At 54.3% G+C, this 12,479-nt stretch overlaps 1 long non-coding RNA gene across 1 annotated transcript; it reads left to right on the forward strand.

Moving 5' to 3' along the window:
* The first annotated feature begins 6,464 nt into the window (after positions 1–6,464).
* On the forward strand, positions 6,465–7,430 carry LOC109940625 (uncharacterized). Its single transcript, XR_002263240.2, has 2 exons — positions 6,465–7,034; positions 7,263–7,430. It is a non-coding gene; the product is annotated as an uncharacterized lncRNA (long non-coding RNA).
* The last annotated feature ends 5,049 nt before the right edge of the window (positions 7,431–12,479 follow it).

Here is a 12,479-nt window from a genome sequence, read left to right on the forward strand (position 1 = left end):
AGCGAGTTAGTACACTGTACACCTGGTTGTTGCACCAGCGGATACGCTACTCCTCTTCATACATCATTTTCGAGGTCACTCATACAGCGTCAACAACGACCGTCGTCCCTAAGGATGGCAACGGGGAATTTCCCGTCGGGTTTTAGTTCCCCAAACCCGTCCCCGCGACGAAAAAATTTCCCCGCGGGGATCCCCACGGATGCTTGCGGGGGACATTTCTTCCCCATCCCCGTTCCCCGTGGGGATAAATCCCTGTCGGGGATCCCCATCCCCGCTTAAATTATAATTAAATCGTACTTCATTTGTTATTAATGTAAAACATTGTCACTTATACACATTGTTAGATGTAAAAATCATTATGTGCACATTAAAATCAATGTATTTGTACAACGGGTAATCTCTTGACAAGGTAATTCTTTATTTTTATCATTAACTATTACATAAAAACATTGTCACATGTAAGTTTAACGGGTCCCCGCGGGGAACGGGGATTGGGAATGCTTCTCCATCCCCGTCCCCGTTTACCCGTCGGGGAAGAATTTTCCCCCGTTTACATCCCCGTGGGGGAAGAAACTTCCCCATCCCCTAATAGAGGAATTCCCCGCGGGAAATCGGGGATCGGGTCCCCATTGCCATCTCTAGTCGTCCCATCGCACAAGAATTAATGGTCGATCAGTAGCGACTTACGTGGCAGGTTGGGCTTCAGGTGGATGATGAGCTAGATGGCATGATTAGAGATGGCAATGGGTACCTGTGACCCGATACCCGATGGGTATTTACTCTATTAGGGTATGCATGTTGGCTAAATATTCTACCCATGGGTCTGTAATTGGGCAAAAATCTTCACCCAATGGGTAAACGGGTATTAGAACGTTCCACATTCACCCAAACCCGTTAACCCGTGGGTATAAAATACCCAATATAAACTTAGCCCAAGCATGAACTTAGACTTTAGTCATCCATCTTTTTTACTATTTAATAACCTTTTAGGTCATTATGTCATAGAAGGCTTAACGACAATTTAATGACCATGTAATGGAACATGTAATTCACCCAATGTGTGTTGAATGGATGGTTAAATGATGCTAGAAATTTTGTAATGGTATTTAGATGGATATACTTGATATTTGTATAATATAATATTTTGATAGATGTTTAATTTTTATTTTTGTGGGTACGGGTGACCCGATGGGTGACCCATACCCACGTGGGTATGGGGATAAATCCATACCCACCAGTGTATATGGGTGACCCGGTGGGATTATTTTTTTGTCGTGGGTATGAGTATAGGGTAGTAATACCCGGTGGGTATTTACCCATTGCCATCTCTAGGTGTGATGGCGTCGTCGTCGGATGCAGTGCCTAGAACAACCCGGGAGTCGCCGACATTGACGACGACCATGAGGTCCCCCTGCTTGACGATGGACAACGCAGTGCAGCCGCTCTGGACCGCATCCAAACACGCCTGGGCCGCAGCTTGTCGTCCACAGCGGCGCATGCGGCCACGTAGGACTGTTTCGAAAGGTCAAACTGGCAGTTGCCAAGCTTTTTCTCGTCGTCGATGAGCGACGCCAATGCAAGCGCCTCCCGCTAATGGTGTTTGTTCATGGTTTCCATGTAAGAAATATGGATTCATCCTTAGCGTTGGTTTATGAAAATGACTCACAAGTTAGATCCATGGAAAAATATTACGGAGAATAAATGTCACACATGCAAAAAAGGAATTTAATTTGAAAACATTATTCAAACAAAAGAAATTGCATGCAAGACTCTTCTTTAAATACTACTCATCAAAAAAATCTTTTAAAAATCTCAGTGATACTTACAATTGCGCATTGTGCAAGGGTAGCAAGTGAGCTTGGGTAGAGATGTAGTAGATGTTTTTCCTATCATAGGTGTAGACATAAACATTCATGAGCTGCTCGCATTTGCTTGAGGGGTTGCGAGTTTGAATCCCCTTGGGGCCATGTATTTTTTTAATTTTAGCTAGACGTGGACTGTGCGGGGGAATGGAAATGGGAATGAGCTGTGCGGGAAGGGAAGGAACAGGGAATAGCAGGCTGCCTTGCAGTCTTAATAAGTAGTAGAGATATAATCTAACTTATAGATTATATAAGTATTTAATAATCTATGGATTATCATAATCTAGCTATTTAGATTATATAATCCAACAGATTATGTTTGTTTGTCCCTTAGCTTATTTAAGTTGAATTATATAATCTAGGGGATAAATAAACAGGGTCTAAACTACAATTTATAATACTATATCGAATGTCACCATACAACTATGGTATAATCAGTCCAATTCAACACATATTTCGAGACACGGTATTTTGGTTGACACGCAAGAGTGTAGGAGAAAGGGCGAGACTGCAACGAAGCACCAGAGTTTTTTGGACCCTAAAAGTATTGTGGTATTAGTATAACTATGGTTTAAAATATAGAGTTTCTAAATAAACTCTTAAATATGTTTGAACCTAAAATATCATGGTGTGCTCAAATACCACAATATTATCTTTGAACTAGGAAAATATGTTCCTAAACAGACCCTAAAGCGCTTGGCTTCGGGTCCTATTAACGAAGAAATTTGTATTTTTGACACTTTAAGTAGATGGCTTTGTATACTTGGCACTCTAAAGATTGACTTCATAAATTTATGAAGGACTGGTGAGACGACCAGAGGGGTGAATGCGAGCCTCAAAAAAACCTTTACTCGAGAGCATCATGAATTGATTCCAATCTTCAACCCAAAACCACTAGGGACTCCAAAAACAACAAAGCATTGTGCAAAACAATCCACTGTTAATTGCTTGCACCAAAAGGCTAGAAAGAAACCAATTCAACTATCTGCAGAAAACCAGAAGCAAAAGCGCAGAACAACATAGGCGGCATGCCCAGTTCACAGTTTAGATCCATGATACATGATTACGAATTAGGAGAACATGAATCTAGCCATATTATAGTTTATGATGATTCTGACTTTAAGATATATTAGTGTCTGATTTTAACATATATTGATAACGTGAATGTTACATAAATCTAACGCGAGTATTACATAACACTAGTTAGTTGCTCGTATGTTGCAACGACGTATAAATTATCATTTGATAAAATATTAGTGCATAATATGTCTAGAGCATATAGGAGATATAGAAACGCGAAGGAACCGTTCAATATATAATGACGGAGGCCAACTTTGGTTGGTTAATCCGACCGGTTCATCGATGGTCAGCAAGTATGATGGTTCTAATGATGATCCTGCACGTATTTCGTGTGTATCTCACAGGTGGATTTAAAAAAAACCTGTGAATTAACTTGGGTCACAGGCGTGGTTTTGGCTATAGGGCCTATTTGGTTCAGCTTTTTTCTGACCAGCTTTTCTGAGAATCTAGCTGTAGGGAGAATCTGACTGTGTAGAGAATCTGAGTATCATTAGGATTACGTGCGGAGGAAGATAAAGTTGTCCATGGGGCTCAGGATCTATAAAGTGACGGATTACTACTATTGCGACGACTCAACCGATTATATGTTTATGTTGATTTCGAATGTTTTTTACCCTAACGAATTTTATAGAAGCTGGCTAAAAAGCTGAGTGTTTGGCAGTCCACAGCAGCTTTTGGTGGTCAGAAGCTGCGAAAAGCCGAAACAAACAAGCACATAATTACCAACACCAGTCACCTCAGATTGGCACATGGAATAGTAGTAGATTTAACAATGCCAAACCCTAAACATTTTATCATTGATTCAGTCAAATCCGTAGACAAACGGTCTATGACTTGAGTGACAAGTACGATAATATGAAATCTGGAATGAATAAAAAAACCTTGAGTGGTTCATCTATTAAACTCCTAGGTGTTTAACATAAGATGTATAAAATTTATCTCTCAGAAAGAAAATCAAAAGAGGTCAGTTCCCCCATCTATTCTCTATTGTACCATAGTGATCTGAAATGAAATCTTTTAAAATACAACTTGTTTATTACAGTTGATATAAGCATGAGAAAAGGAAGGGTAAAGGAGACAACAGAACATGTACAACTTTATCACGTTATGACAACAAACTTGCCAACAATGAATAAAGAATGAACAAACAGTTCCTATTTTTTCTGTTTGCCAAAACAAACGGTAAAACTTCCACAATTTTCTACATTTTCTACTGTTGAGTAGCTCAATGCCCTTGCACTCGGCAAACTTGCAGGCAGCTGTTAGACTACCCTTGAGCGATTGATCTCAAGACCCGATCATCCTGCATCCATCTTAGCATATGTGGACAAGCGCATCCATTGCTGTCGGCGTTTCGAGACAGGGGGGTCCCTAAGCCGACGAGTGAGTGTGCTGCGTGCCCCAGCCCAGATGGGTCGAGCGCGTGGGCGAGCGCGAAGGGGGGAGAGGCGAGGTGGCCGGAGTCGAGTGTGAGAGAGGTGGAAGTCCCGCGGCCTTCGTGTTCGTCCCGCGCCCAGGTCAGGTGCGCTTGCAGTAGGGGGGTTACAAGCGTCCACGCGGGTGAGGGAAGCGAGCGGCCCCAAGAGAGCGCCTGTCCCGTCCTCGGTCCCGCGCGGCCAACCTTCTCTAAGAAGGCCCTGGTCCTCCCTTTTATAGTCGTAAGGAGAGGATCCAGGTGTACAATGGGGGGTGCAGCAGAGTGCTACGTGTCTAGCGGAGGGAGAGCTAGCGCCCTAGGTACATGCCAAGGTGGCAGCCGGAGAGATCTAGGCACCCTGCTGGCGTGATGTCGTGGCTGTCGGAGGTGCGGCGGAGCCTGGCGGAGGGACAGCTGTTGGAGCGGTCGAGTCCCTGCTGACGTCGTCCTGCTTCCGTAAGAGAGCTGGGGGCCGCCGTCGTCATAGAGCTTGTGGAGCGCCATCATTGCCCCTCCGGCAGAGCTGGCCGGATGGGACGCCGGTCTTGTTCTCCGTGACCCGAGTCGATTCGGGGTAGGATGATGATGGCGCTTCCTGTTGACGTGGCGGTCTGTGCCCTAGGCAGGGCGACGTGGGGGTTCCTCCGAAGCCGAAGTCGTTCGGCCGAGGCCAGGGCGGAGTCCGAGCCCTGGGGTCGGGCGAAGCGGAGTTTCGTCGTCTTCCGGGTGTTAGCCCGAGTCCGAGCCCTGGGGTCGGGCGGAGCGGAGTTCGCCGTCTTCTGGGTCTTAGCCCGAGTCCGAGCCCTGGGGTCGGGCGGAGCGGAGTTCGCCGTCTTCCGGGTCTTAGCCCGAGTCCGAGCCCTGGGGTCGGGCAGAGCGGAGTTCACCGTCTTCCGGGTCTTAGCCCGAGTCCGAGCCCTGGGGTCGGGCAGAGCGGAGTTCGCCGTCTTCCGGGTCTTAGCCCGAGTTCGAGCCCTGGGGTCGGGCGGAGCGGAGTTCACCGTCTTCCGGGTCTTAGCCCGAGTCCGAGCCCTGGGGTCGGGCGGAGCGGAGTTCGCCGTCTTCCGGGTCTTAGCCCGAGTCCGAGCCCTGGGGTCGGGCGGAGCGGAGTTCGCCGTGGCGCCTTTGGCAAGGCCTGACTGCCTGTCAGACTCACTCTGTCGAGTGGCACTGCAGTCGGAGTGGCGCAGGCGGCGCTGTCCTTCTGTCAGACTGGCCAGTGGAGCGGTGGAGTGACGGCGGTCACTTCGGCTCTGCCGGGGGCGCGTGTCAGGATAAAGGTGTCAGGCCACCTTTGCGTTAAATGCCCCTGCAATTTGGTCAGTCGGTGTGGCGATTTAGTCAAGGTTGCTTCTGAGCGAAGCCAAGGCCTCGGGCGAGCCGGTGATGTGTCCGCCATAAAAAGGGGGCCTCGGGCGAGACGGAAGTCTCTCGAGGTCGGCTGCCCTTGGCCGAGGCTAGGCTCGGGTGAAGCGTGATCGAGTCACTCGTGTGGACTGATCCCTGACTTAATCGTACCCATCAGGCCTTTGCAGCTTTATGCTGATGGGGGTTACCAGCTGAGAATTAGGCGTCTTGAGGGTACCCCTAATTATGGTCCCCGACAGTAGCCCCCGAGCCTCGAAGGGAGTGTTAGCACTCGCTTGGAGGCTTTTGTCGCACTTTTTTGCAAGGGGACCAGCCTTTCTCGGTTGCATTTCGTTCCGGTGGGTGCGCGCGAGCACACCCGCCGGGTGTAGCCCCCGAGGCCTCGGAGGAGTGGTTACACTCCTTCGAGGTCTTAATACCTCGCGTAACGCTTCGGCTGGTCTGGTCGTTCCCTCATGCGAACTGGCCGTAGCCCGGGTGCACGGTCGGGGCCCAAGCTCTCGGGCTGGTATGTTGACGCTGTCAACGATTTGGCCGGAGCCGGTTTTTGCGAGAGCAGCCCCCGAGCCTCTGCACAGGGCGAGAGGACGATCAGGGACAGACTCGACTTTTTACATACGCCCCTACGTCGCCTTTCCGCAAGGAGGAGGGGGGGAGTGCGCCATGTTACCCTCGATGGGCACCGAACATGGTGTCTCCGGTGAGCTGCAAGTAGGACTGGGCAAAAAACCCGTTACCCGTTACCCGAACCCGAAAAACCTGAACCCGAACCCGTAATATCGGGTACCCGAAATTTTTTCGGGAATTTCGGGTACTAATTTGTGAAACCCGAAATTATTCTGAGTAATTCGGGTAGCGCAAACCGGTACCCGAATAACCCATACCCGAAATTCCTACATGCTACAGTCCAAGTCCGCAAACACCCACGGCCCACTGACCACTGTCCACACCGTGACACCGGCCGCCCGGCCGGCCCAGGCCCACCAGCGCACACCGCCGCAAACCTTAGGTGTCACTGTGTCAGACCATCACACGCAGACGCAGACGCCGCCTTCTTCCTGACCAGCGGTACAGGCGGTCCAGCCTTCAGACGCCGCTAGAGCGCCAGCGCCGCCACCCGCCAGCAGCAGGATCCAGCTCCACGTCCAGCCGCACTGCCACAGCCAGGCAGCCAGCAGCCAGGGCTCCACGTCCAGCCACAGCAGCCAGCACCAGCAGGCTCCACGTCCAGCCACAGCCAGAGCTCGCCGGGGATCCTGGACACCGAGTCGCCCACCACGCCGGTCGGCCATGCCATCCAGGACCAGGTTGCCACTGCCTCACGCCCTCACCAGTAACCCACCCTAATCGAATCGAGCAGGCTCGCAGTGCCGCCAGCCTGGTGTGACCCCGGGATCAGGTTCTGATTCCGAAGGAGCAAAAGGGGATGCGAAGTGGAATCCGGCTACATGGCTTTGCATTATATCACTAGTGTAAATTGTAATGCCGTAATGGTGCTGATTATAGAGTGGTGATCAAATGTCTTTTTGTGACAGGCTGCTCAACAAAGCCTAGAAAAATCTTGCGAGAGTTCAAGTCAGACTGGTTTTGTTTCTGGTTATTTTGGTCTCAAATGGCACCAGCAGGATCTCAACCTTCGTTAAAATTTTATTGCCGAGTGCTCTGGTGAGTGTTCTGCTCTGAATAGCAACTGTTTTTAAAATTTGGTTACTTCGGGAGTACCCGAAACCCGAACCCGAAGTGTCGGGTACCCGAAGTGTCGGGTACTATAATACCCAGAGCAAATTCGGGTAATACTTTCTGAAACCCGAAATTTTAATTACCCGGATTACCCGACCCGAAATATTCGGGTAACCCGAACGCCCAGGCCTAGCTGCAAGCGGGTAATCCGAGTGGACGTCCGTGCCCCGTTCGTTGGGGGTCGGCTAGGGGCCCAGAGGCACGCCCAAAAGTACCTGCGGGTGATTTGCCGGACCCGGTCCCCTGGCGACGGGGTCCGAGGGCTCGATGCCTCCCTCCGATGGGATTCCGTTACAAGATCGTTCCCACTGGTCTCGGAAATGTCCTAGGGTACCTCGGGAGCGCAGCCCGAGCCTTGGTTATGTATCGAACGTACCCCTGGTCATCCCTCGCTCGGTGTCTGAGGCGACTGTGAACCCTTCGGGGGCCAGCCTTCGAACCCCTGATCAGTAATGGGCGTGGAGCCCGAGTAGCCTGAGGCGGCCATGGAACCCTTCGGGGGGCTGGCCTTCGAACCCCTGACCAGTAGTGGGTGTCGGGCCCACGCGATCTGAGGCGGCTGTTGAACCCTTCGGAGGGCCAGCCTTCGAACCCCTGATCAGTAGTGGGGGGCTCGGAGCCCGGTTCCTTCGCGGAGAAGGATCCCTTTCGGGGTATCCCCCTTTCCCGGTCCCTGTTGCAAGAGATAGAGAAAGAGGAAAACGGAAAAGGATACGAAATCGGACGACGTGGCGTACCTTTTCTGACGCGGTTATTATGGCGAAGGTGAAGCGTCGCGCGCTCCTCCCATCAAAGACGCCGCCTGTCCCGCCGCGGAGTTAATGCGACGGGGCGAGTGGTTGGCGGGGCGGCCGTTGCGCGCGTGCGATCCGTTCGAGGAACGGGTCACGGGTGCACCGTCTCCACCCCGTGAGAGGAGGCTCTCTTGCTGTCCCAGGATGGGACGTGAGCCTGGCTGACGACGTGACCGCTGCGCCCGCCCGCCTGCCACCGCTATTACAGCCGGCCCACTTTCGGTCGCTTTGACCGACGCGCCAGGCTGGCGCTGTTGGGTCGCCTCGAGTCGCGGCATAGGCTCCGCAACCGAAGAGGCGCGATGGTGGCACAAGTGGCGGTGCGGTTGCTTGCATGCAGCAACTGGCGCGCCGGTTGCTCGACGCGTGGGCCTGGGTTCCCAAGCTGGCGTGTCAGAAGTCGGAGAAGCGCGTCCGTCTGGCGCGGTTGCATGCCGCCTGCATGGCTGCCCGCCCCTTCTGCCCGTTGGTCTGGGCGAAAATGGGGGGTCGCTTGTAACCGCTGGACGGTCGTGCGCACCACGCGTGGCGGTTTGGCTTCTTCTGCCCTGAGCTGGTTTGTATGACATGCGGGACCCAGCCTCCGAGTCGCAGGGGAGGGCCTTGGAGCGTGTTGGAGAAGACTCAGCTCGCGGCGCCTAGGGGCGCACGTAGGGAGAGTTGCCTTTAAAAGGAGGGAGACTCCTTTCGGAAGGCAACCATGTCTTCTTCCTCCCTTAAGTGTCGTGTCTTCCCATCTTCCAAGCCCCCGGATGGGGGGTATCCGCCGCCTTTCCGCCTCCTTGTTGGAGGAACGCAACTCCATGGGAGTTGGTACCTCTCAGCCATCGTTCGGCTTCAAGGATTTTCATCATGCTGCCCGGCTGCTCCCCTCCGCCGACGGTCACCTGAGATGGCGACCTCCGGCTTGATGGTGGGGGAAAGCGAGCCGGGCTGCGGCCTCTTCCCCTCCCTCAGCCTCAAGGATTTTCATCACCAGGGCTGGGGAGGGGAGTGCGCTGAGTTGAGGTCGGCCCCCGCGTGGGCGGCGGCCCGCTCCTTCACTCAGTGATCGGAGGGAAAGGCGGCCGTCGTCCGTGGCGCTGGCAGCTGCAGCGTGCCTGGCTTTCAGGCGCGAGTGGCCTCGGAGCCGCTCGCGGTGCCGGCATCCGCCACGGCAGCTTGAAGAGGTTCTGCTGCCGGCGAGATAGCCGGGGCCGGCCACGGGCTGACCTCAACTCTACGGCCTTCTGCCCGTCCTTGCCTTACGAGTTTCGGCATGGGCGGGGGTCTCCTGGCAGCGGCATCTAGCCTGAGGTCGGCGTTGCCGCTGCTTGGTCCCTCGGAGCAGAAGGCGTCGTCGTCGCCGCTGCTGGAGCAGGTGACGGCGCACCATTCGTCGGCCTTCAGTTGCTCCGCAGGCCTTCCCCCTTGGAGGGGGGTTGTTCGTACCTGCGGAGGGGGGAACCGGAGTTCCGTTGGTAATGGCATCTCGAATGCCAGTGTTTTTTGTTCATTGCGGCTGTCGGGGCCTGAACATGTATGTAATTTCGGCACGGAGCCGTGTTTTTTCCTCATTTTCGAGCACTAGGTCTCGCCTGTTGATTATCTGAACCGCTTTACCAAGCATGAGTCGCCCCGTGTCAAGGTGACGGGTGAGGTATCCGTATCCCGGAGGCGTAGGAATCCCTCGGCCCGTTCGGCCTTGTTGTCTGGGGCTCCTCTAGCTTAGTTAAAGAGACCCCTCGGCCGCCCTTCGGTGGACCGAGGCCAGGGGTAGCGATATCAGTATGAACAGAGGCGGAGTTGGCTCGAGAATGGGAACCTGGTTGGTCGGAGCCTAGCCGTGTTGTCCGTCAGCGGAGCCGACGCCAAAGTCGATCGGTCGAGGCCTCAGGTCGGGCTGGCGCCCTTGGAAGCCGGTTGACCGAGGCCCCAGGGGTAACCGGTCGAGCCGCCTGCTCGGGCCGGATTCCCGGAGGAGTCCCTGGACCGCGTCGCCGCCTGAGGCTGGGTCGGACTTTGCTGAAGACGTCGTCGATGCCGAGGGTGCTACGGCTCCCTTCGGCGTGAAGACCCGAGCCTGCAGGATCAGATCATCTTGTAGCGTGTGCTTTCTGCGGCCGCCGAGGCCAGAAAAACACACCCTCGCCGCGCTTGCGAAGCTGCGTCTTTTTTCCTCTTGTTTCGAGCATCTGGACTCTGTTGGTAACAGGGATGTTTGTGTGAGCGAGAGTTGCTTTTCGCGGAAGGGACGAGTGAGGTATCCGTATCCCAGAGGCGTGGGAATCCCTCGGCTCGGTCGGCCTTGCCGCTTACGCGTACTTTCACCCGTCCATGAGGCCCTGTCCCCGACTTAGTCGAGAAAGCTTGAAGGACTGCTTCGGCAGGAGAGCTTCCGAACGTGAAGACTTATTCGGTCCACGGAGTCGCTTTATCCGAGCGCAAGTTACTTATTGCAGAAGGTGATGAGTGAGGTATCCGTATCCCGGAGGCGTAGGAGTCCCTCGGCTCGGTCAACCTTGGCTGCTTACGTGTACTCCGTCGTTTCCAGGATCCGCTTTCCGAAGTAGTCAAGAAGCACGAAAGAAATCCTGCTAAAAAAGAGATCCTTTTTCGAGGAAAAATTCGACGCAGAGGGGGTCTCCCCCCTTTTAGCCCCCGAGGGAGGGTCGGGCTTTGCCGAGGCTAGGCCGACCCTTCCTTGACGACTAAACTTTGCGTAGGTGCGAGGTATATGAACAACTTGAAAACATCTTAAGGGTAGAAGCGACGTAGCTGTTTGATGTTCCAAGCGTTGCCGTAGATCTCGCCTTGATTGTTGGCCAGCTTGTATGTTCCGGGCTTCAGAACTTTGGCGATGACGAATGGCCCTTCCCAGGGGGGCGTGAGCTTGTGCCTCCCTCGGGCGTCTTGCCGCAGCCGAAGCACCAGATCGCCCACCTGGAGTTCTCGGGACCGGACCCCTCGGGCGTGGTAGCGTCGCAGGGACTGTTGGTACCGCGCCGAGTGTAGTAAGGCCCTGTCCCGAGCTTCCTCCAGCTGGTCCAGCGATTCCTCTCGGCTAGCTTGGTTGCTTTGTTTGGTGTAGGCCCTCGCCCTCGGGGAGCCGTATTCCAGGTCGGTGGGCAAGATAGCTTCAGCCCCGTAGACCAGGAAAAACGGCGTGAAGCCCGTGGCACGACTCGGCGTCGTCCTTAGGCTCCAGACCACCGAGGGGAGTTCCTTCATCCATCGCTTGCCGAACTTGTTGAGGTCGTTGTAGATCCGAGGCTTGAGCCCTTGTAGAATCATGCCGTTGGCACGCTCTACTTGCCCATCCGACATGGGATGAGCCACGGCGGCCCAGTCCACCCGGATATGGTGATCCTCGCAAAAATCCGAGAATTTTTTGCCGGTGAACTGGGTGCCGTTGTCGGTGATGATGGAGTTCGGGACCCCGAAGCGATGGATGATGTTGGTGAAGAACGCCACCGCCTGCTCGGACCTGATGCTGTTCAGAGGTCGGACCTCGATCCACTTGGAGAATTTGTCGATGGCGACCAGCAGGTGCGTGTAGCCCCCGGGCGCCTTCTGCAAGGGACCGACGAGGTCCAGACCCCATACAGCGAAGGGCCAGGTGATGGGTATTGTCTGCAGAGCCTGAGCGGGCAGGTGTGTCCGCTTCGCATAGAATTGGCACCCTTCGCAGGTGCGGACAATTCTAGTGGCGTCAGCCACCGCCGTTGGTCAGTAGAAGCCTTGCCGGAAAGCATTTCCGACAAGGGCTCGGGGCGCTGCGTGGTGGCCGCAAGCCCCCGAGTGTATTTCTTGCAGCAGTTCCCGACCTTCGGCGATGGAGATGCATCGCTGGAGGATGCCCGAGGGGCTGCGATGGTAGAGCTCCTCTTCGTCGCCCAGCAAGACGAATGACTTGGCGCGTCGCGCTACCCGCCGAGCCTCGACTTGGCCGAGGGGTAGCTCTCCTCGACGGAGATATTGCAGGTACGGGGCCTGCCAATCTTGATCTGGCGTGGCCCCGCTCTGCCCTTCCTCGACGTTCAGCGCCTCGCCCTCGGGGGCCGAGGGTACCTCGGGCTGAGCCGAGGGTACCTCGGGCTTGGGCGCGTCGTCGAGCTTAACGGAGGGTTGATGCAGATCCCGGGAGAAGACGTCCGGGGGGACTGTCGTTCGCCCCGAGGCTATCTTAGCCAGCTCGTCTGCGGTTTCGTTGTAGCGCCGAGCGATGTGGTTGAGCTC

The sequence above is a fragment of the Zea mays genome, chromosome 6 (assembly GCF_902167145.1).
Source record: "Zea mays cultivar B73 chromosome 6, Zm-B73-REFERENCE-NAM-5.0, whole genome shotgun sequence".
NCBI classification, from domain to species: domain Eukaryota; kingdom Viridiplantae; phylum Streptophyta; class Magnoliopsida; order Poales; family Poaceae; genus Zea; species Zea mays.